The sequence below is a fragment of the Chiloscyllium punctatum genome, chromosome 16 (genome assembly GCF_047496795.1).
Source record: "Chiloscyllium punctatum isolate Juve2018m chromosome 16, sChiPun1.3, whole genome shotgun sequence".
NCBI classification, from domain to species: domain Eukaryota; kingdom Metazoa; phylum Chordata; class Chondrichthyes; order Orectolobiformes; family Hemiscylliidae; genus Chiloscyllium; species Chiloscyllium punctatum.
In genome coordinates, this window is record NC_092754.1 from 3,765,820 (window position 1) to 3,789,760 (window position 23,941).

At 39.7% G+C, this 23,941-nt stretch overlaps 1 protein-coding gene across 8 annotated transcripts in view; it reads right to left on the reverse strand.

Moving 5' to 3' along the window:
* The window catches only part of mib2 (MIB E3 ubiquitin protein ligase 2), a 229,932-nt gene that overhangs the window by 172,414 nt on the left and 33,577 nt on the right, over positions 1 to 23,941 (reverse strand). The window contains exon 1 of one of the 8 annotated variants that reach the window (XM_072586020.1): positions 4,770 to 5,126. The exons of 6 other annotated variants lie outside the window; for them this stretch is intronic. The gene's annotated coding sequence lies outside the window, so the exon portion shown is untranslated. Of the gene's footprint in view, positions 1 to 4,769; positions 5,127 to 23,941 lie in introns of those variants that run through there. One more of the 8 variants, XM_072586017.1, reaches the window with a different exon arrangement.

The window sequence follows — 23,941 nt, forward strand, 5'->3', positions numbered from 1 at the left end:
TCCAACGAGCAGCGAAATTGATGTTTCGGGCAAAAGCCCTTCATCAGGAATAAAGGCAGTGAGCCTGAAGCGTGGAGAGATAAGCTAGAGGAAGGTGGGGGTGGGTAGCATAGAGTAAAATTGGTGAGTGGGGGAGGGGATGAAGGTGATAGGTCAGGGAGGAGAGGGTGGAGTGGATAAGTGGAAAAGGAGAGAGGCAGGTAGGACAAGTCCGGACAAGTCATGGGGACAGTTACTGAGCTGGAAGTTTAGAACTAGGGTGAGGTGGGGGAAGGGGAAATGAAGAAACTGTTGAAGTGTTCCGAGGCGGAAGATGAGGTGTCCTTCCTCCAGGCGTCTGGTGGTGAGGGAGCGGCGGTAAAGGAGGCCCAGGACCTCCATGTCCTCGGCAGAGTGGGAGGGGGAGTTGAAATGTTGGGCCATGGGGCAGTGTGGTTGATTGGTGCGGTTGATTGGTGCGGATGTCCCAGAGATGTTCCCTAAAGCGCTCTGCTAGGAGGCGCCCAGTCTCCCCAATGTAGAGGAGACCGCATCGGGAGCGACAGATACAATAAATGATATTAGTGGATGTGCAAGTAAAACTTTGATGGATGTGGAAGGCTCCTTTAGGGCCTTGGATAGAGGTGAGGGAGGTGGTGTGGGTGCAGGTTTTACAGTTCCTGCGGTGGTAGGGGAAAGTGCCAGGATTGGAGGGTGGGTTGTAGGGGGGGATGGACCTGACCAGATAGTCACGGAGGAAACTGTCTTTGCGGAAGGCGGAAAGGGGTGGGGAGGGAAATATATCCCTGGCGGTGGGGTCTGTTTGGGAGGTAGCGGAAATGTCGGCGGATGATTACTCATTGTCCCCATTGTATTTGACTGAACTCAGCTTTTGACCTCCAGGCCTGAGCTTGAACACTTGAGTGTGACAGGCACATGATATCTTACAACACCAGAACTTCCATGCAATCATACAAAGAATCCAGATTTCATATGAAAGACAAAATGCTGGAAATACAGTTCAGTCTGCACCAGATCAGTGATAAGCTAGACGCAAAACTCTGACCTCTCCCTTTCAGTTGATTGACTGCCTGCATTTTCTGCTTCTATTTCAGAATTTCAGTATTTGTAGTTTCCTGTTCTGGTCTTTAAATCAAGTTTTCTCATCTGAATTTTACATTGAATATATTCCCCTGAAATTATTAAAAATGTGATTGACATTATGGCTTTCAAACATTAAAACTGGATGTAATGTGATGGCGAAATATACTTGGTTATTTGCATGAGCATTTAATAATAAGATTATTATTTGATGTCATCATTTCTCCGGAACAGCAAGTTGATTGTGGAGGGATTGAGCGAGGAAATTGAGCAGAGAGGAGGGAGGAGGGAGGAGGGAGGAGGGAGGAGGGAGGAGGGAGGAGGGAGGAGGGAGGAGGGAGGAGGGAGGAGGGAGGAGGGAGGAGGGAGGAGGGAGGAGGGAGGAGGGAGGGAGAATATTTATGGAATTAAAATCTCTTCTTCCCACCATTTGTGACAATCCTTTACAAACTTAGTTTGGACTCTCCCTAGACCAAAGTGGGTTAAAGCTCCAAGCAATCTCCAAAATCACCATTAAAGTGTCTAAATTGGCACACACCCTCAGATGCCACAAGAGCGGGTAGATAAGGGAACATCTGCCCTGTTGTTACGGTTCTTCCTAAATACACAGTTCTACTTGCTGTTCCTCTTCCTTGAACCTAATGCACTTTGTCTCCTGATCTAACTCCTTTCTAACAAATATTTTTCACCCTCAGTCTTCATTATAAGCTTTTAAAACTCCCACATTTAGCATCACTGAACTCAGGGACACTCAACAACTTTAGTCAAAAGGGCCCAATTACAATGACTTCTTACTGACTGGTGCTTGTCACAAGAGATTAAAACGGTATTTTAAAATAAGTGTAATTCAACATTGTACATTATTGATGTCCTACATGAATCCTTAATACGAACGGATACTTTCAAATCAATTTCACTCCCCATCCCTTATCCTTCCAGGGCACTTCATTTCTTTGATTTTCATGCAGGAACTCAGTGCTTTGTTCAGGAAGAAAGGTTTTAAAGACCAAATGAAAGTCCCCAGCAACCTAACACTGGGAGAGCTAGCAAGGCTGCCAAAATGAGTGCATCTCTATAAACCATTCAAATAATTGAAAAGAACAAGTTACCTTCTCAGCTATTTTTGATCATTAAGAAATTAGTGTGGGTAGGAATTTCAAGCAGTTATTTACTGTGCCTGTCTTTCCAACTTCAAACGTATTGCATTTGGCAAGGTGGTTTCTGCTTATGCTGCATCCTTCACATGACAGTGTCTCAGCTTTTCTCTTCTACTGTTCATATTGCCTTCGTCCTTCCTCCATTTCTATTAAGCTCTACTGATGTAATTTTTTTGTTTGATCTCCTACCTTATTCTCTTTTTTTGTTTCGCCCCAGCTTCTCTCATTTACTATTTGGGGACTCACAGGCCAGTTGGTGTGGATTGCAGGTGCAACTTTCAGCCTGGCCCAGCTGGGAGGACAAGGGAAAGCACCATGCTCTATATGCAGTGAGCTAAAGTCACTTAACATCTCCCTGAAGTTTTACTGGACTTCCCTTCAGCTGCTGGCTTTTCTGACACTTGGAAAACCCAGCCAAAGCAAAGGCTAGCACGCCTTAGTGAATCATTTACATTTCTAACCTGCACCCAGCAGTAGGATGACTTTGCCTCTGTGGTGGGTGGATTGAAGTCAGATTTAAAATTTCAAAATTGTAACCACTGACCTGACCTCCTCCCACCTAGTCTTGGGTGTTAAAATCCAGTCAGGAAGAAAAAACATATTCAACCCATTCTCTTCTCATCCCTTTTGCTGTGTAGGTGAAGGTAACAAAGGAAAACTGCAAAGTTAGAATTTATCAGCGTAATGAAGGCTGCGATTCCATGGCCAAAGAAAAGATCACCATCACCCACGAGACCTGGCTGGCCACAACAGAAGCTTCCATGACTTTTAATTACCCAGATAACCATATAAAATACACAACTACCAACACTAATTCAACTCATCTCTGACTCTGCTGAGGTGTACACCAAAGAAGCACAATGGGAAGAAGTCACTGTCTAAGATCATCCAGTCACAGTACATAGACTGAAACTATAGAATTTCTTATGTTGTGTATCAGACAAGGAATGTACACTGTAAACATTAAGTCTGTTGAAACAGTCTTAAGACACCACAGAATGAAATATGGCGCAGGGGGTAAAGTTTACTTCTATTATAGTTTCTGTAATTTTCAATTTGAAGCATTTTGCCCTGGGGCTGCAAGCCCGACATGGAGCATATGCTGTAAACATTAAGTATTGAAGTCCACTGCAACGGAACATGCTGTATGGGGGCAAGTTGAATTTTGTTGCATCTCCTGTAATTTCAAGTCAGAATGTTGTGTAAAGGATTTTTACACATTTTATAAATACAGCTCACTGTGGAAAAAAATACAACTCATCTTTAACTCTTCCCAGCATTAGTGTTGACCCACGCTGATTGTTGGCGAGCAACAAATAGAGAAAACCTTATTCTATAAAATAACACTCTTTGACATGGGAAAGCTCACAATGAAAACAATTTTAACGATATAAATGAAAAAAGCAACTAATGTGGATTATCTTTAGCTCCTCTTTTTTTCAAAGCAAGCATTATTTCTCATTAAAAGTTGACACACACAACCCGTGTGAATGAAGTGGAAGTGGCTGTGCAGCAAGGTCAGGGTTAGAAACTACAAATCATCTGGTTAAAATTCTAAAATACCATTTTCTTCCCTTTCATTCCAGAAAGCTAGTAAAACTATAAATTTAATCAAACAAATTCCTAAAATATTTTAAACAGCTTTTACTGAAGTCAATCAGCACTGCTCAGGCAGATTCCTGAAGTGTAGGAACCTCCATCCAGGCCAGCTGGAGCTGTCATAAGACAGCTTCCTGTCACAATTGTCCATTTGCTCTGTTCATAAGAACCAGGAAGTTGCTCTTTCTCAGCCAAGCACAGGAGAAAATTCTCTCATTAGAAGTTGTTTTTATTCTGTTTTATTCTGTTTCTACAAGAAGCATCATATTGTATGCTTGCATTTGAGCTCTCATAAGTTGTATTGCACTAAACATCCCACAAATTAAAGTGGGAAGACAAAGAACGAGCAGCGATAATGGAGAGAACCTAGTGTCAACTTTAACCACAGAGAAATCTAACATTGAATAAAGAGCTGTTTTAATTTCCATCAGTTGCATGCACATGCAGGCATAAATAAGCAGTATGTGTGCGTGCAAACGGTAGTCTAAAACAGGACCTTTATTTTGTAAGCAAGTTTTTTGGCTTGGTTTTAAAACAATGGAGCATTGAACTTGTGCTGTCAGATTTTCCATTTATGGTTTTTTTTAAAAACTTGTTCACATAACTCATTAATAAATTAGCTTTGTACCAAATAAAGAAATGACTATCAGTCATTTAAAATACCAGCAGAATTTAAAATAACTGAACACTCACTCCTTATAGTTTGTAACAGTACATTTCAAAACCTTATTAGAATACAATACGCTGCCATCTACTTGCAGAATTACTCATCTTATGCCATAACAAAACCTGAACGTTTCAGTCTATAAATCAATTTTACTCAACACTGTGGAAAAGCACAACTTCACAGGGTTAAATCAGGACCATCGCTAGATTAACAAGACAACTGAATTTTAGTGTTGTGCAATATATAAAAAAAAGTAATAGCCGTACCTCAGGGTCTTAGCCAAGTTGAAAAGAAATGCAGCGAATCATAAATAGCCATGATTCCAGGTAGATGAATGAATCTTCTCAGCTAATCCAAATAATGTTTTGAAAACATTTCAAATAGCAAATAATAAAATTTGTATAGAATCTGAATAACAAAGACAGAAATTTCACGTCCTGCCTGCCATGTCAGGGAACTGCACTATACAAATCTGTGACAGTTCAGTCCGAGTTCAGAAGGGAATAACAGAAGGTAATCTGTTCAATAAAAGCAGGCAGAAGGTACAGTACTGATCCAGTTAGTTAAGCTGCCAGTTCACAAATAATGCACAAGGTTCATTCTGGTCTCAGCTTCCAAAAGCAATAAGAATATGCTCAAATGGAGAGGTGAAGAGGTAGGCAATGCACCACATGTCTGCACAAACTCTCATTCTTCAACCCTGGACACTTGGAAATAAAGCAGACTGCCTCCCCCTGCTGTGCAGGACATTCAGGGCAAACCTAACAAATGTAAATCAAGCACGTCAAGAAAAAAAAGAGACAAGCAGAGAGAACCATACAAGCGCTCAATCTGGGCTATTTCATGCATCAAACCCAGGCTCAAAGTAATTATAAAGAGACACTGTAAAATCCCACAGTGATTCATTTTTATATTTCCAAACAGCCAGTTTTAACAAAGCAGTATTATGTCAATTCAAGCAGCTCAGAAGACAACATCAGCTTGAATGATGAAACTTTTCAGACCAAATGACCTCGTCCTCTCTGACTCACCATTTTCCCCTGCTGTTTAACCTCCACCTAAAGCGTGCAGGCAAGGCAATGGCTTAACATTTCCTCTGAACGACAACATTTCTGACAATTCTGCACTCAGCCTAGATTAGAACTTCAAAAACTGCACATAACTTGGGGTGAGCGCGCTATACCAACTCAGCCAAGCTGAAAGTGATCACTCTTAACCTAAACTCAGAATTCAATTGCAATTCTATGAACTGGCCGCTATATTAATATCCAAAAACATATCCTCTTTAACAGGGAATACCTGCCCAGCCCACAAAGATGAGAACACACAAAAAAGTAAGGGGGGGGGAAAGAAAGAGGGGGGAAGGAGAGTTTACGTACGAAAAGCAGCAATGTGCAGCACTAGAATTCAAAGTTAGAAATAAAAAAAAAGGCACGTGCAGTATATAAACTTCCTGTGGTTATATAGTTCAAAGGGTTAAGAGCTAAGTTGCTATGCACATGCAGAGATAAATATCATGTTGAAAGGTGCATTATATTTTTGGATTTGGATTTCAAAACAGAAGTAGATGCATGTGGGTCAGTTCTGTGAAGGCATTTTGGTTTTTAAAATGGCCCTAACGTTATTTAGGCAGTGTTTAGTAATATACATCCAGATATTTTATGAATTAAGTAGACTTTTGCAAATGAAAAATTATCTTGAACTGCTACGAACCATAAGACTTATTGCCACAATATTGCAAAGGCGACAAAATAAATACTGGAAGTTTTGACATAATAGGAATCCTTAGGAATATAAACAAACTGCAGTACTAATGGGCAAATTCAAAATTTAGGTGAAAACGCACAAATAAAATAATAGTGATTTATAGTTTCCATGTGATAAAAGCTGCCACTGTTTAAAATGGGATTTCAAAAAGTATTTCAACCTAGAGCTGATAATTGGATTTCAGGCATGATTTAAACTTCTTAGCATTTCATGGTCATTGTTACAAGGACGTGATCTGGATTGGAAAATGTTAATTATGAGGAAAGATTAGATAAGCTGAAGTTGTTTGGCTTTGAACTGACTGGGGGGTGACTTGAGGTGGGTAAAGAAAGGGCCGAATGCAGGATAAATTGGAATAAGCTCTTTACACCTCAGCAGAGCAAACAAAATCCAGGTGGAGGTCCACAGGTTGAAAGGAATCGCTGGGAGAACTATAAAGGAGAAGTGGAAACATTTCTCTTCTGCAGGGCAGGATTGTAGAAATTCATTACCCAAACAAGAGTAATAAGAGACAGAACTTTAACCACACTTGCAAAGTTTTTGAGTTCTACTTGAACAGCTGTGACCTGCATAGCTCAAGATAAAGCTGGGAGCTGGATGGATCAGAGGTGAATGGCCTCTGACAATGTACCCCAGACTTCATTTCTTCAATATCATCTGATCTGTGCCATCGTTAAAGGATTTGCACACACTGTTGTCAAATAGGCACTAAGAAAAAGACAAAAGGCAGCTCACTACTCAAAGTGGAAATATCTAAATTTTGATCTTCCATATGGTGTGACAACCAAGGTAGAATCTTCACAGCTAGCATCAAGCAGAATAAATACATAGCACTTCCTAACTGTGGATACGCTAGCCCCAAAGGTTGTACTCACAGCAAAGACTGAACTCTATGCTGTTTATAACAGCATAGTGAAACAAATGGATTTTCATTTCCAACACTCAACTTAGCAACGACCAAAGTGTTGGTCATTCCAGGACAACTTCAGGAAAAGTGCACGAGAGCAAGCTTTCAATGCAGTGAATCAAATCGCTCTTTGGAAAGTACTGCGGGGGATGACCAGATAAAAGTAATCACATCTCCTACAATATTCAAATAACACTATAACGTACTATGCAATGGATCCATAACATCTCCTCCATCAAAAGTGCCATCGAATAGGGTTATGTCACCACACCAACACTATTCTCAGTATCTGTCACAGCAATGCTGGGACTGGCTCCACTGCTGTAATAGTAACTGAACTCACTGATGATTAACCTTTCAACCTTAACCAAGGCAGTAATGGTGTCTGCAAAAGAACTACAGCATATTAAATGATGTTTAAGTTAGTACTCACTCAGAAGAATGACAGGTAATTCACATTTACCAAAGTCCATGAAAACATGGGAATCACCTTGAAGACCAGAAAGACAACAAGTCCTCTACCAAACCACTTCAAAAGTAATAAATCCAATACCTTCAATTCAAATTCAAGATGGAGGGTTGGAAAACATCTCTCAAATCCCATATCTTGGAAATTGTCTATTCCAAAAAATTGACACTGATGAACATCGACACCTCAAAATCCAAGATGTTGGCTCTGTGCTAAATTATGTACTCCAGTTTGAGAATCCTGACATCAGACCCAACTCAAGTTCAGTCTATTGGACTTAGCTCTCCCCATGTTTTTTCCAAGAAAAACATTTGAGCAACTTATTGACATTAATTTCTGAGAGTCAAGATTAGAGTGGTGCTGGAAAAGCATAGGCCAGGCAAGTAGCATCAGAGAAGCAGGAAAATCGACATTTCGGGCAAAAGTGCTTCATCACGAATTAATCAATGGAAGGACAACCATGTGGATTCTCCAGAACACAGACATATCAAATATTAGGGCCATGATAATTTCACGAGAGATATAGATAGGATAGGTTGCTTGAATGTTCAACTCAAACTGGTGCTCTACTCAGAGCTTTACCAAGGAACGCATGTACACAAGGGGGCTAAAAGAAGTACTTCAAAAGACAAAAGACAATCTCAAAGCTTGCATGAAGCTCTTTTGCTCTGTTGTTATCAAACAGCAGGCATCCAATCACCACCAGCATGGTACTTAATCTTCAAACACAATGTCAATATCTTTCAACAGGAGCGACCACTGGGATAGATCAGTGAGAGAGATAGGAAAAGTGTGCAGCTGCTCATGTCAACAATCTGCCATCACCCCAACCAGTTGACAATCCAATGTTCTCTCTGGGAGGGAGGCTGTAAAAGTTAAGTTGGGGCTTATTAACCATCAGCAAATTCTCACCCAAAACCCAAGCTCTCATGACCATCTGCAATCACCCTCAATACAAATGAATGCCAATGTGAGGGAGGTCATTCCTGACTAATAATAGATATCTTAGACATGACCCTACTTAGACCAAAGCACAGTAAAGCTAGATATGCAGCACAGCTGGACATCTGGCAAATATCAGTCCTGGAACAAGGCACTGTTTGGTGCTCATTATTAATTTGTCATGCAAGGAACATTTTAATAATTCTAAAGAATTAAATAAATAATATATACAAACAAAGACAGGCATTTACAGATGCTCAAGTGCTGTCCTGCCAATTTAAAGTATTTTTTAAACCAACCCATTGGGACAAATAGCAGGTGGGACTTGAGTTCAGACCTTCTGGTCCAGGGTAGGGGCACTACCACTGTCACAAAATTCCATTTTATTGGCAATGTTTTCAACAATACCTAGTGGCACCAAAATAGACATTACAGCCCAAAATACAAACCGATTACCAAACCAGAATACAAAATAATGGAAACTGGGATTCTTCTACTTGACATTAACTCCTTAATAGTTAATATTCAGGTGTGGGCATTGATAAAGAAGGGATCATGACACTGCATTCACAGCACAGAATCCAGCTGATGCTCCAATACTATAGCCCTGACTCACTATCACCATTGTCATCGAGTCCAGAATACTGTTGGAAATGTGAGATCACAGAATCCTCCCTTAAGGTTTAGTTTTGCCATCAAACCATGAAGACAACACCAACATAACTGACCTTGTCTTCACTTGCCATAAGACACGCATGTTAACAAATATAGATGGTAATACTGTCCAATTTTTGCCTACTTGTCCTCAAAGAATAAGGTCTTTTTGTAAAAGTCCTTACCAGTTAACTGACTACAGAACGAACTCCAGATTAAATGCAATATTGTTGAACAAGTTCACTCTGACTATATTTAAAAAGAATAATGTGAGTTAGTAATCAACCCTTTATCAAAGCAAATATTTGAGCTGCGCTTGTATCAGAAAGCTGAACTCTGAGCTCTCCTAACATCAAATGTTTGGTTTTCTTTCACAGAAGTAAAAGCTGTGCCGTTATAGTTAACCAGTTTTTCTCCTACTCTGCAGCATCACAATTATTGGGTCACCAACAAATTTACATTTTGTTCCAGACATTTCTCATGTTTTCACCTTATTTTAAGATTAAAATGGAAGCAAATTACATCTAGAAAACAAACTGACAATATGAAATCTGATAATTCTGAAAACTCTCTGGAGCAACATCGCATTTTTCCATAAAGTGAATGAAATAACATTACACTGAACAGTAGCAGCAATGACTCTACATACTGAAGTTGTGAAGATCTCAGGTACAACTTAAGCAAGAGTGTTTTGTATACTCAAATACAAAGTTATGCTAAACATTCCTCGAATGCATTCAAGACTAGATGGCAGTGCACACTTTTTTGTCAAAAGGAAAGAGTTGAATATTCTCTTCATTTCATTAAAGTTACTTTAATCTTTAAAATATTGCATTTTTTTGGTTTATAACATCTGGTCAGCCACATCATTTGATGGCCTTACATGCTGCATGATGCCAGCTGATGGTAACACCTGACTAAGTCAGATTCCAGAATGAAACCTGGCTTGACAGATCATGTGCTTAATAACTTCAGAAAATTAAAATCATGCACATTTTCACGTGGATGCAAATGTCATTTAACAAAAAGGTCTGTTACATAATATAAAGTTACATGCATAAAAAAGACAGTTAGGAATGTTTTAACATATCAAAACAAACTTTCAAACTGCTTCACAAAACAGTTATAGAAGCTCAATCCCAAAATACCATCACACTCCAATCTCCGCTTTTAAAATCTTTATTTAACTGTCACTTATCAGTTTCTTCCCTTTGAGCTGTTGAGACCTTTTGTTTTACAATTTCTTTCCAAGTCTGTTAGCATGAACATAGAAACAGAAAATAGAAGCACAACTGGCCATTTGAACCTGCCCCACCTTTCAATGTGACCACGGGGGATCATAGAACTCAGTTATCTGATCCAGCTTTCTCCCCATAGCCTTGAACCATTCCATTCTCGTGACCTATAGTTTCTCAGCTTTAACAACTTGAAATTTCTATCCAAACTCTCTCTGCTTGGAAATGTCAGAATAGTAACCACTTCTGCAGAGATAACAGATTCCTCTGAACTGGGAAAACTTTAGTTTCCTTGCTAGGAGAAACTATTCTCCCATCTGAACTGAAGTTCAGATTCTTCTGATCTAATTTGAACTTTCTGTTCTGAAGTAAAAACTTGTCTAATTATCTTAATATGTTTACTCTATCTTTAATAAATCCAACAGAATAAACAATTTAACCAGCAACTAATGGATTTCTCCTAGACACACTGTTGCAGACTGGTTTCTCCTTGGAATTGATACACGTAGATCCCTGATCAAAATTATTTTCTGACCATATTTTAAAAACTTCACAGAATTGACCAGAACTTGTACATATGCTAATGCTCCAAAGTATATTTTTTTAAAATCAGATGATTAATATTGCACACCTCAATGGAAAACTGGAGAATGTGCCCTCCTAAACAGAAAGGAATATCCTTGCCCTCAATTCTTTACAAATTAATAAGCAGCATATGACAAAAACAGAGTTAATTTCCACACTTACACTGTGTCAAAATGGTTTGGTTTTTGTAAATTTAAAAGCAACTTTTTAAAAAAAACCCATGACCCCAGTTTAAATAAACAGTTCAAAGGCAAACAGATCATTTCTATATATTGCAGATGAAAGGTGAGCATGGTTTTTACCTCATTGTCTTACTAATAAAATATTTTTTAAAAACACTTTGCTGAGAAAATGTAAAAGGTTTCTACATAGAATACCAGCATTTCAAATGTTGGTAACCCTCACTCCAAGAATAATACAAGACTTTTCCTCCCACTGGCTTTCATAGTGAACTTCTTCGACAAATCCACTGACTCGCACTGTGTAATACGTGTTGTTCTACTACTTCTTTCACCACCCCAACTATTTCCACCCTTCCACCCCCAAAAATGCGCAAGTTCTTAGTCTAAGCATGAACCTACACTGTGAGCTTTGGATAGCAATTAACATGGAGACATTCGCATTGTAGCCAGACCTTCAAACATTTTTCATAATACATAGACTTTTTTTAGTCAAAAAGTCACACAGCATGGAAACAGGCCCTTTTGGTCTAACGAGTCCCTGCCAAAGATAATTCCAAACTAAACTAGACCCACCTAGCTCCTGGCCTACATCCCTCTGAACCTTTCCTATTCATGTATTTATCCAAAGCTTTTTTAAAAACATTGTAATTGTACCCACATCCACCACTTCCTCAGGAAGATCATTACACACAAAAACCACCCTATATAAAATATTTGCCTCATGTCTTTTTTAAAATCTCTGTATTCGGACATTAAAAATGTGCCTTCTCATCTCGAAATCCCCAATCCTAGTGATAATACAATTACCATTAACTCTTTTTACCTACAAAGTCAACTCAGTGGAGATCATGGATCAACCCTAGAATCTCTTGTTCTTATTACAGTTCCCCTTGTCACCTTTGACTTGAAAAAAGTCACAAGTTGTCCATCAATTCAGTTTTGCTAAAGAAAAAAGTGAACCAAGCAACTCAGCACATCCTAACAGATTTCCACAAAATATAAAGAATTTAGAAGATTTCCTCCAGAGGTCAGTTCTTTTCAGATAAAAATCAAGGTGACATTTGAAAAATCAAGGTTTTTATTTGAACATAAATTCCAAACATATAGCAGGATGCACGTTTGACATTTCACTTCCAACATTCACTCACAATACAAATAATAAAACACATCAGATCATCCAATGTGCCAGAGAAAACTAAAATTAACATTTCAGGTTAGTGATACACTTGTCATAGATGGGGTGGGTCGGTTAGCCCAGTTGTTTGGATGGCTGGTTTTGATGCAGTGCCATGTCTTAGGTGGTTGAGGTTACCATGATGGACCTGCCTTCTCAACTTCATCTCATGGCATGGGACCCTCAGGTTAAACTCACCACCAGTCATCTCTCTGTAACAGGGAGCAGCCCCAATGTCCTTTGGGCTATGATGAGTTTACCTTTCATCTCACTCTCATCAGAATTGGAAGCGAGAGGAGAAATAATTTTAAGCAGAGCCACTCCAATGAAAACCTCATTACAAGTTTGCTGCAGACATGGTGATCTCATTCAAACATAATGAATTCTTACAGAGCTTGGCAGGATAGATGCAGAAAGGTTGCTGCCCCAGCTGCCACTGTCTATTATCAAGAGACACCATCTTAGAAGAAGGGGGATGCCAATTAGCACTGAGACCAGGAATTTATTCACTCAGAGGCTGATGAATTCTTGGAATTGTCTGCCTCAGAGTAAAGTGCACACTCGGTGGTTTAGTATCTTCGCAATGTTGGTTTAGCTCAGTTGGCTGGAAGTTTGGTTTGCAAAGCAGTGTGATAGCAGTAGCATGGGTTCAATCCACGCATGGCTGAGTTTACCATAAAAGGACTCTCCTCAACTTCTCCCCTCCCCATGACCATCTCTATATGAGAAAGCAGTCCTATGGTCGAGATGATGGCTACTTGACTTGAATTTAAAAGGAGTATGTTTGAGACAGAAATCAATCGATTTCTATAGAGACATACAGGTTTATGGGGATAATGCAGGGAAATAACGTGAAAAGTAGAAGATCATCTATGTTTCAAAGAGTGGAGGATGTTCAAAGAGCTGAATTGCTGAAATAGACCCTTCGGTCCAACTTGTTCATGCCGACCAGATATCCCAACCTCATCTAGTCCCATTTGCCAACACTTATCTAGGATAGCTAAATTCAAGAGATGCTGCAAGGGTGACAACTCTGGACAGCACTTAACCAAGTATGAGCCCTGGAAAGACTGAAGTCATTGGGAAACAAATGTAATTTCTTCATTGACTGAAATCACACCTAGTACAAAGAAAGGTGTTTGTGGTTGTCAACCTGAGGAAATCACTACAGAAACTCCTTTGGGTACTGCCCTTAGCTGTTTTGGAAGTATCCTTCTCTGCATCATAATGGGAGAAACAGTGATGCTCATTGATGTGTGCACAATGAAGTTTGGAGAAGGGTCACTGCACCCAAAATATTAATTCTGTTTTCTCTCCACGGATGCTGCCAGGTTTGCTGAATTATCCTAGCAATTTCTGATCTTACTTCTGATTTCCAATGTCTGCAGTTCTCTGGGTTTACTTTTTAGTAAATACAATAAAAAATGTCAAGGAGTTTACGACAACTAGATGCTTCAAAATTAATTTTGAATTTTCCTTCCAAAATGTATTATGAAGATCTGTAGAATTAACAGTTTCTTAAATTGAAGGGTTTTTATCAGAAATTAAACATCAGGACAAACTGCTGATTTACTATTAAAGGATTAACATTTACTACATTCTTCTCTATTCTGAGACTGTAGACACTTGTTGATATGATGGCTGTTCATTTGTCAAAAAACAGCCACAGATCTACTTTGAAGAAAGTGAGGACAAGAGATGCTGGAGATCAGAGTTGAGAGTGTGATGTTGGAAAAGCACAGCCTTATCTCATATGCTTTTTCAGCACTACACTCTTGACAATTTATCTACATTGCCGAGACATTTCAGAAATAAGATTTTCTCTCCTGGAAAGTACATTTAGTTTGCCATTATGAACAGAGAGATCAGTGATCCAAAATAGCAACGACACTGACATACTCTAACATTTGTATATAAACGCAAAACCTAAATAAAAACTGCACCGATGGATAAATGATAAACTAAATAAAGTGAGAAAAAGTATTTGACTTACAGTCAGATGTATAGCATGGAAATAGATCCTTCGGTCCAACTTGTCCATGTCAGATATACTTGATAAATCTAGTCCCATTTACCAGCATTTGGCTTATATCCCTTTCTATTCATGTACCCATCCAGATGCGTTTTCAATGTTGTTATTGGACCAGTCTCTACCACTTCCTCTGGCAGCTCATTCCATACATGCACCACACTGAGTGAAAAAGTTGCTCCTTAGGTTCCTTTTAAGTCTTTTCCCCTCCCACTCTAATCCTATGCTTTCTAGTTTTGATGTCCTCCAACCTGGGGATAAGACCTTGTCTATTTACCTTATCCATACCCTTCATGATGATTTTATAAACCTCTAAGGTCACCCCTCAGCCTCCAATGCTCCAGGGAAAATGGCCTCGGCCTATTCAGCCTCTCTATAGCTCAAACCCTCCAACCCTGGCAACATCTTTGTAAATCTTTTCTGGACCCTTTCAAATTTCACAACATCATTCCTACAGCAGAGAGACTAGAAACGAACCCACTATCCCAAAAATGGCCTAAGCAATGTCCTGTACAGCCACAGCATGACCTCCCAACTCCTAAACTCAATGCACTAACCAATAAAAGAATGCATACCAAACACCTTCACTATCCTATCCACCTGCAACTCCACTTTCAAAGGAGCTATGAACCTGCACTCCAAGGTCTCTTTGTTCAGCAACACTCCTCAGGACCTCACCATGAAGTGTACAAGACCTGCCCTGATTTGCCTTTCCAAAATGCAGCACCCCTCATTTAATTAAATTAGTTTAGGTTACTTAGATTAGATTACTTACAGTGTGGAAATAGGCCCTTCAGCCCAACAGGTCCACACCGACCCTCCAAAGAGCAACCAACCCACACCCTTTCCCCTACAATTACCCCTTCACCTAACACTATTAGCAATTTAGCATGGCCAATTCACCTAACCTGCACATCTTTAGACTGTGGGAGAAAACCCACACAGACATGGGGAGAATCTGCAAACTCCACACAGACAGTTGCCCGAGGCAGGAATTGAACCTGGCGCTGTGAGGCAGCAGTGCTAACCACTGTGCCACCATGCTGCCCACCGTCTACTGCTCCTCAACCCACTGGCCCATCAGATCAAAGTCCTATTGTACTCTGAGGTAACCTTCATGGTTCACTACACCTCCAATTTTGGTGTCATCTGTAAATTTATTAACCATACCTCCTATGCTGACGTCCAAATCATGTACATGAATGACGAAAAGCAGTGGACCCAACACCAATCCTTATGGCACACCATTGGTCACAGGCCTCCAGTCTGAAAAGCAACCCTCCATCTTCTACCTCCGAGCCAGTTCTGTATCCAAAAGGCTAATTCTCCCTCTATTCGATGTGACCTAACCTTGCTAACCATGAAGAATCTTGTCAAAGCCTTACTGAAGTCCATTTATTTCACATTTTACTAAATATTTTATTCCACCTCACATTTTGAAAATCAGAACAATTATGGCAATTTGGAATCAAATCAGGTGGAGGACTTAGACATTGAGAAGTGGGACAAGAAATGTTTTGCACAAAGAAAATTAATTCAGTTCGATTATTGAGCAAAACAGACTAGAATTCTTAAGAATTCAACTTGGATTCCTCAATTTAATTTAAATACTAATTCTTTCTTCTTCAGTGGGAAAAATTAAGGCAGTGTATGTGGATAAATGTGATCAAAAGTAAGGGGTGAAACGTAAACTCAGTTTTTTGTGCCATGGAATAAAACTATTACATCCTGTTATGATCCCAGCTGATGGTAATACTGAACAGCTCGATCCTGGAGTGAAACTTAGTTGACAGACCATAAGTTTCATGGTTCCCATGGTAGACAGTCAGGACACAGTCATACAAGGTTACCAATGTACTTTTAACTAAAGTACCGCAGTTTCTTTTTCTTCTATGTAATAAACTAAGACAATTTGAAAATATCTCATATTAAACAGCAAAATCAAACATTTAACATTTTTCCCAGTAATATTCTCTCCCCCAGTAAAGCATCACTCCAGTTTAAGTCTTTAATTTCTTATTCAAATGACAACAAAGTAAGTATTTCCCTTTAGGTGTTCTACACATTCATCAAATATGAAGCTCTCCATTACTGTTTCTCCTCAAGATATATAGACCCTTACCAAGTTACTGATTTTTCTTAACTGAACTTAAACAAAAACCCTATTTGAATTGCTAAAATGGTTTAAGCCTCTGTCGCAGATTTGACTGGTTAGAAGTAAACTGCCCTTCTGTTGGTTTGAATCTTTTCTTCCTGACTGAAACCCGATTGTAGCCTCTGAATATGTAGTTTCTGGTGGCTAAAATCTTAACTTAGTAAATAAACTTTCATTAGTTCCCAAGGCAGCAGCTAGTCATTTAAGTCATACGCTTTCTTAGAAATTGTCTTTAGCTCACTCTTCAAAAATGACTTTCTGACCTCTTAGAACAACAAGTACTCAAACTATTCAGAACTCAAACTAAAAACCAAATTATCTTACTTAATAATACAAATTCCCAAATGATAATGAAGTAATATAAAGCTTTATTAAAATCAAAGTTCAACTAACTGAAGCTGTACAAAAACATGACCATTGTCAGAGGTTTGAAAATGTGTACCAACTTGAAAATCGTGCAGTTCACTGCTTGAGCAGCCAAAGTCCAAGAAATACACTAGTCTTAAAAAGGTGCAAAAAGGATTAACACATGGGTGGCACAGTAACTCAGTCATTTAGCTACACACAGCCTGGGACCCGGATTTGATTCCACCTTCAGCGACTGTCTGGGTGGAGTTTGCACATTCTGCTATTGTCTGTGTGGGTTTCCTCCAGGTGCTTTGGTTTCTTCCCACAGCCCAAAAGGTGTGTGTGTAGGTTAGGTGGATCGGACATGCTAAATTGCCCAAAGTGCCCAGGGATTTGTAGATTAGGTGGATTAGCCATCAGAAATTCAGGTTTACCCCACTCCCAGATTAGGCAACTGTTTGGAGGTTTAGTGGGGACTCAATCAGCTTAAAGGCCTGCTTCCACACTGTAGGGATTCTATGAATCCGGGATATTCAGGGTAATAGTAATATCTACTGATCAGAGTCAACATAAGGTTTTGCTTCTCTTATTTTTGGTCCATTTTACAGTTAGATTTGGGAACAAATTTATTGTTTGCAATTCTTATGTCCCTCAATTAGAAGGCATAAATTGGCCAATCTGTTGGAAATGGGCATTAGCAAGGATCAATTTCATCTTGAGTGTGATGCTCTCCATTATCCAATTACTTGCCAAATGCTCTTCCTCAAGGCTCAACTACAAATAGCAGCCAACCACTTTGGAAGAGATTTATCGTGATAAGTACTTCAAAGTTTGGGAGAAGATTGGTAGCTCGGGTGCTCGTTGTTGTGGTTCTGTTCGCCGAGCTGGGAATTTGTGTTGCAAACGTTTCGCCCCCTGTCTAGGTGACATCCTCAGTGCTTGGGAGCCTCCTGTGAAGCGCTTCTGTGATATTCCCTCTGGCATTTATAGTGGCTTGTCTCTGCCGCTTCCAGTTGTCAGTTCCAGCTGTCCGCTGCAGTGGCCAGTGCAAGGACTGCACAAAACACTACAGAGGACAAACAAGACGACAGCTAATGATCCGCATCCACGAACACCAACTAGCCACGAAACGACACGACCAGCTATCCTTAGTAGCCACACACGCAGATGACAAGCAACATGAATTCGACTGGGACAACACTACTATTATAGGACAAGCCAAACAGAGAACAGCCAGGGAATTCCTAGAGGCATGGCACTCATCCACAGATTCAATCAATAAGCACATCGACCTGGACCCAATATACCGATCACTGCAATGGACAGCTGGAACTGACAACCGGAAGTGGCAGAGACAAGCCACTATAAATGCCGGAGGAAACAGCACAGAAGCGCTTCACAGGAGGCTCCCAAGCACTGAGGATGTCACCTAGACAGGGGACAAAACGTTTGCAAGACAAATTCCCAGCTCGGCGAACAGAACCACAACAATGATAAGTACTTGCCCAAATTATATTCAGAATAAGGAGGAGGGGGACAAACTGGAGCTGGTGCAGCAGACTTCAGGGAATTCAGGGGCTCTTGTGGTGTGGTGGTACTATCCTTACCTTGGAGCCAGGAGGTCCCAGTTCAAGTCCCATCAATTCAAGAGGTGTATAAATAACACCTCTGTGCAAGTTGATTAGAAAAAGGTTTTGTTTTGGAGGGGTTTCAGTTATGTTTTGAGAGTAACAAAGTTGGGATTCTTTTCCAAGGTGAAGTTAAAAAGTTAGACGATGATTCACAGAGGTGTACACGGGAACAGAAACAAGAGTAGGTCATTCAGCTTTGGAAGTCTGTCCCATCATTCAGTTAGATTCTAGCCAATCTGTATCTCAACTTCATTCCCCCACTCTAATTCCTGGTTCCAAAACAATGCTCAATGAATGTATACTTAAACATGTAAACAAAATTCTACAGTGCATAAATGCTGGTGAACTCTATGAATCTTTAAACATTAAAAACATTTCAGTAGATTTCCTGGACTTTAAGGCTTCAAATTTGATGTTGCAAAGAGTGAATTAGAGACCACCTCAAAACACTCAGCTGTCATTACATTGCACTTACTTGGATTGAACTTATTTTGCAACGAAACAAAATCTAAGTGATCTGTTACTTCAATAAGAAATCATTTAATCTTAACTTTCCAAGCAATTAAGTGAACATAGTAATGCAAAAGTTAGTTTCAATTACAACAAGCAAATGTTTAAATATCAAGAGCCTGGCAGTCATAAAGAGGGAGCTTCCACAGCTTGCATTAAGAGGGAGCTTCCACAGCTTCCATTAAGCTTCCAAAAATAATGATTTTTTAAAAACATTTTCAATAACGTGCACAAACAAAAGTTTAAATCAGATTATTAAAAGCTGGTTCTCAAGAACTTAAAATTTTTGTGCATACACTAAGAATGCAATAAATTACAACAATAGATCAATACTTTGAAAATTATTTCAGGACATTTATAATTAGATTATTAAAGAATAACCGAATCCCTACAGCGTGGAAGGTGGACATTCTGCCCATCAAGTCCACACAGACCCTCCAAGGAGCATGCCACCAGACACACCACCCGCTCACCCAACCCCAACAGCCCTCCCCATCCCCTTCCCTGCACTTCCCATGACTAACCCACCTAACCTGCACACCTCTGGACACTATGGGCAATTTCCCAAGGCCAATCCACCCAAACTTGCACATCTTTCGACTGTGGAAGGAAACCAGTGCACTCAGAAGAACTTCACGCAAACATGGGGAGAATGTGCAAACTCCACTGAGACTGTCGTCCAAGGCTGGAATCGAACCCGGGTCCCTGGTGCTGAGAAGCAGCTGTGCTAATCATTGTGCCACCCTAAAGCTCCCACAAATTGATTTCTCTCAGGCCTCGTCACTAATTGCTGCATAAGAAAGTGACAGATGACTGGTGAAAAAAAGTGATACTGCAAGAACCAAGTGATCAATTAATTCTGCTTTTCAATTCTGGGAAACAATAAGTAACAGATATTCTATGCCTAATATAGTTTTGTCTATATATGCATATTATGGTTAGACATATGATAAGATCCTGCCGCACATGACCAAAGGTTTATGCTTTCTTTTCATTTTAAATGCTTGTGAATTTGTACCATATTTAGAAATAATGTAGTAGTTAAAATGATTTATTCTTCAGGTGCTTTACAGTTTAGTCCGTCACCACACAAATTAGCTAGCTAGCTTTTTAGCTTCTGCTAAAAGTGCAATTCATGCTATTGATGTATTTTTGTCACACATTATAATTAACTGAGATAACAAGACTGCCTTGAAACAGAAATGATTTGTAGGTGCCGGTGTTGGACTGGGGTGGACAAAGTTAAAAACCACACAACACCAGGTTATAGTCCAATAGGTTTATTTGGAAGCACTAGCTTTTGGAGTGCTGCTCCTTCATCAGGTGGTTGATGAAGAGGCAGCACCTCGAAAGCTCGTAATTCCAAATAAACCTGTTGGTCTATAACCTGGTGTTGTGATTTTTAACTTCGAAATAGGGAGTGGGGCAATAGGCCAGGACAAGTCAGTGTTTGGTGATCTGCGAGAACACACATTTTGTGACAGGTGGTGGCCTTGACCACAACAATAGCACATTGGATGTGGTGGGACCAGTACAAAAATCAGCAAATACATTGTGCATGACAAAAGGCTTCTTAGGATCTTAAAAACTTCTTAAATAAGCGAGAAGGATTAAAAAGATTTGCACAAGTTTTAGCTCTATCCAAGAGGTAATATTGTTTATTTCTTGTGTTATTACACATCCAATTCTTTGTAACATCATGCACACCAAAACTTGACTGGACATATTCAAAGTATCAAACTGCAAACCATATTTGTTCAGAGGATTCATATACTCTTGTATTTAGTGATCTGCAGCAGGGCCTGGCTAGAGATGCTCCAGCTTGCCCACATGTCCAAGATTATCAGGCCCGTATAAAATCAGATTTCCATTAGATTGAAAACTGTTTCAAAAGGCTTCGCCTGAGGCCCACTGAAGATGTTACCTAGTATGATGAAACGTCTGGAAATGAACCTCCCAGCTCAGCGAGCAAATCGACATCCAGAATCTCAACCGGAGTTACAAATCTTCTCAAAATTCACTGTTTCAAAGAGTATTTTGGGGTATTTCTCTAGCTGTTTGAGTAACTGTGGGGGAATACTCTTTAGAAGTCAGTTGAAGCAGCTGAAGTTTTGGCCTCCATAATAAACAAAACAAACAAACCACTATGAATGTGTTAACCCATACAAATAGGTTGGTTGAATGAAAAGCAACCAGGTGTTTATATTATGTAAATATATTTCATACAAAATATATATATATACACACACACACACAAAATATAGTTCACTTTTGTGTGCACTGAATTGAAAACAGAGTTAAGCACACAGTGAGGTGACATTGATACTGGTAGTAGCCAGTTGTAAAATGCAGATTAGAGAGTCAGCAAGCAGTACAGTAGTTTACAACCCAACCAAAATTGGTAAATTACAGGCTGTATATTCAATTGAGCTACACACATCAATGGTTTGCCATGTCAATGAAAATTATAGGTCGGTTAGCCCGACCTCAGTGGTTGGTAAGATTTGAGAGTCCATTATTAAGGAGACTGCAGAGTACTTGGAAGTGAGTGGTGAAATAGGGCTGAGTCAGCACAGCTTCAGCAAGGGCAGGTCATGCTTAACAAAACTGAGAATTCTGAAGGAGATATGAACAAATTAGACAAAGGAGGGCCAGTAGATGGGATCTAATTGGATTCTAAAGAGCTTTGACAAGGTGCTGCAAAGGATGCTGCTAAATAAGAGCTCATAAGTGTTGGGGGTATGGATAGATGACTGGTTGATTTAGCAGAAAGTGGGGGAAAAGGGATCATTTTCAGGATATAAGCTAGTGACTAGTGGAGTTCCACATGAGTCAATGTAGGGACCACAACTATTCACATTATACATTATTGATGTGAATGAAGGGACTGAGGACATTGTTGCTAAGTTTGCAGATGTCACAAAGTTAGGTGGAAGGACATGTAGTATTGACAAGGCAGGGAGGCTGCAGAAGGACTTGGACAGGCCAGAAGAGTGGGCAAAGTAGTAGTAGATGGAATACAATGTGGAAAATGAAAGGTTATGCACTTTGGATGGAAGAATAGAGACATATGCTATTTTCTAAATGGGGAAAGACTTTGGAAATCTGAAGGACAAAGGGAGTTGGCACTTCTAGTTCAGGATTCTTTTTAAGTTAATGTGCAATTGGCAGTTAGGAAAGCAAACACAACATTAGCATTAAATTTCAAGAGGACTAGAGTATAAGAGCATGGATATTCTGCTGAGGCTGTATAAGGCTTTAGTCAGACCACATTTTGAAATAATGTGAGCAGTTTATCTAATCACCCTATACCTAAGGAAGGATATGCTGGCCTAAAGAGGTTTACAATAATGATCCCAGGGGAGAGGGTGAGATATTATATGGTTAATTTGCTCTGCTGGCCTGCAGGAATTTGGATGTCCTGACTGTAGTGTGGTATGCCTCTGTCTTAGGGTGGTATGTCTTTGTCTTGCAGGTAGTATGTAAAAAAAGTTACATTGTCATCATCGCCTATTCAGAATCGATAAGAACATTGCAGTTGGAATTCTGACCACAACCTGTAGTTAAAAAAAACACTAGATCTAGCCATTTAAGGGATGATTTACGTTACATTGTTTCTAGAGATGATCAGGTCACTGCACTGTTTTGAGTGGCATGTGACTATGGAAGAGTGGCTGGGGGCTGTCTTGTGGGCATTGCAGACTGTGATGTAAAGGTCTTATATAAAAGAAGGACTGTTTCTTTGTTCAGGGACATCTCCTTACATGATTTCACAAGCATGGCAAAGTATGTTAAGGGTTCCTCCAAAAGTTTTTGCTGTTCACAGAGTTGACGTATTGCAGTTGCATCAGGTATGTAAGAATCTCAAGAAAAAGAACGTAACAAGAGACTTGTCTATGAGGAGTGATCAAGGGACCGGAGTCTGTACTCAGTGGAATTTAGAGTGATGATGGGGATCTCATTAAAACTTACAGAATACTGAGGGGCCTGGATATACTGGATGTGGAGATGATGTTTCCACTACTAGGAGAGACTCGGAGCTGAGGGCACAGCCTCAGAGTGAAGGCATGATCATTTAGAATGGAAATGAAGAGGAATTGCTTCAGCCAGAGGGTGGTAGAATTCATTGCCAGAGAAGGTTGTGAAGGCCAAGTCACAGTGGATTTAAGAGATAGATAGGCTCTTGATTGCTAAGGGAAATCAAAGGATATGGGGAGAAGGAAGGAGAACGAAAGCAAAAGCCAGCCATGATTGAATAGGGGAGTGGTTTCGATGGGTCAAACAGCTGAATTCTGCACCAATTACTTCTTGGCAAGACCACAAGAAAATGTCAATTGTCTTTGTTTCTCTCTCATGGTGAAGATAGATAACACAATTGCATGCAACAGACAGTGCTTCCAATTGTTGCAGACAGGTTTTAGGATCTAATGTTAAAACATCAATTTGTCAAATAAATGGAGATGCTTTTCATACAAAGATCAATTTAGCAACTGAACTTGTGATTTCTAACATTGTTAGGTAATCTGTTAAGCAAAGACACTGAACTATTGCCAAAAAACTGCAGACTGTTCAAATCTATATTTAGGACTAGTAGATATACACCATCTATAGTTGGTGCTTACATGATGATAACATTCTATCAAATTAGTCCAAACATTCAGATGATGAGGTAAAATTTTCCAAATTGGAAACCATAAGATTAGTGCTGTGTTGTTGGAGTATCCTTAAAAAGCTATGATAGTTTTATATGCAAGGTCAGATTTCATGACACACATCTAGGGGAACAGGGGTGGGAGGATGGAGGCTTAGTGGAACTAACGGCTTTTTCCCCATTTCTCACTTCCACAAAC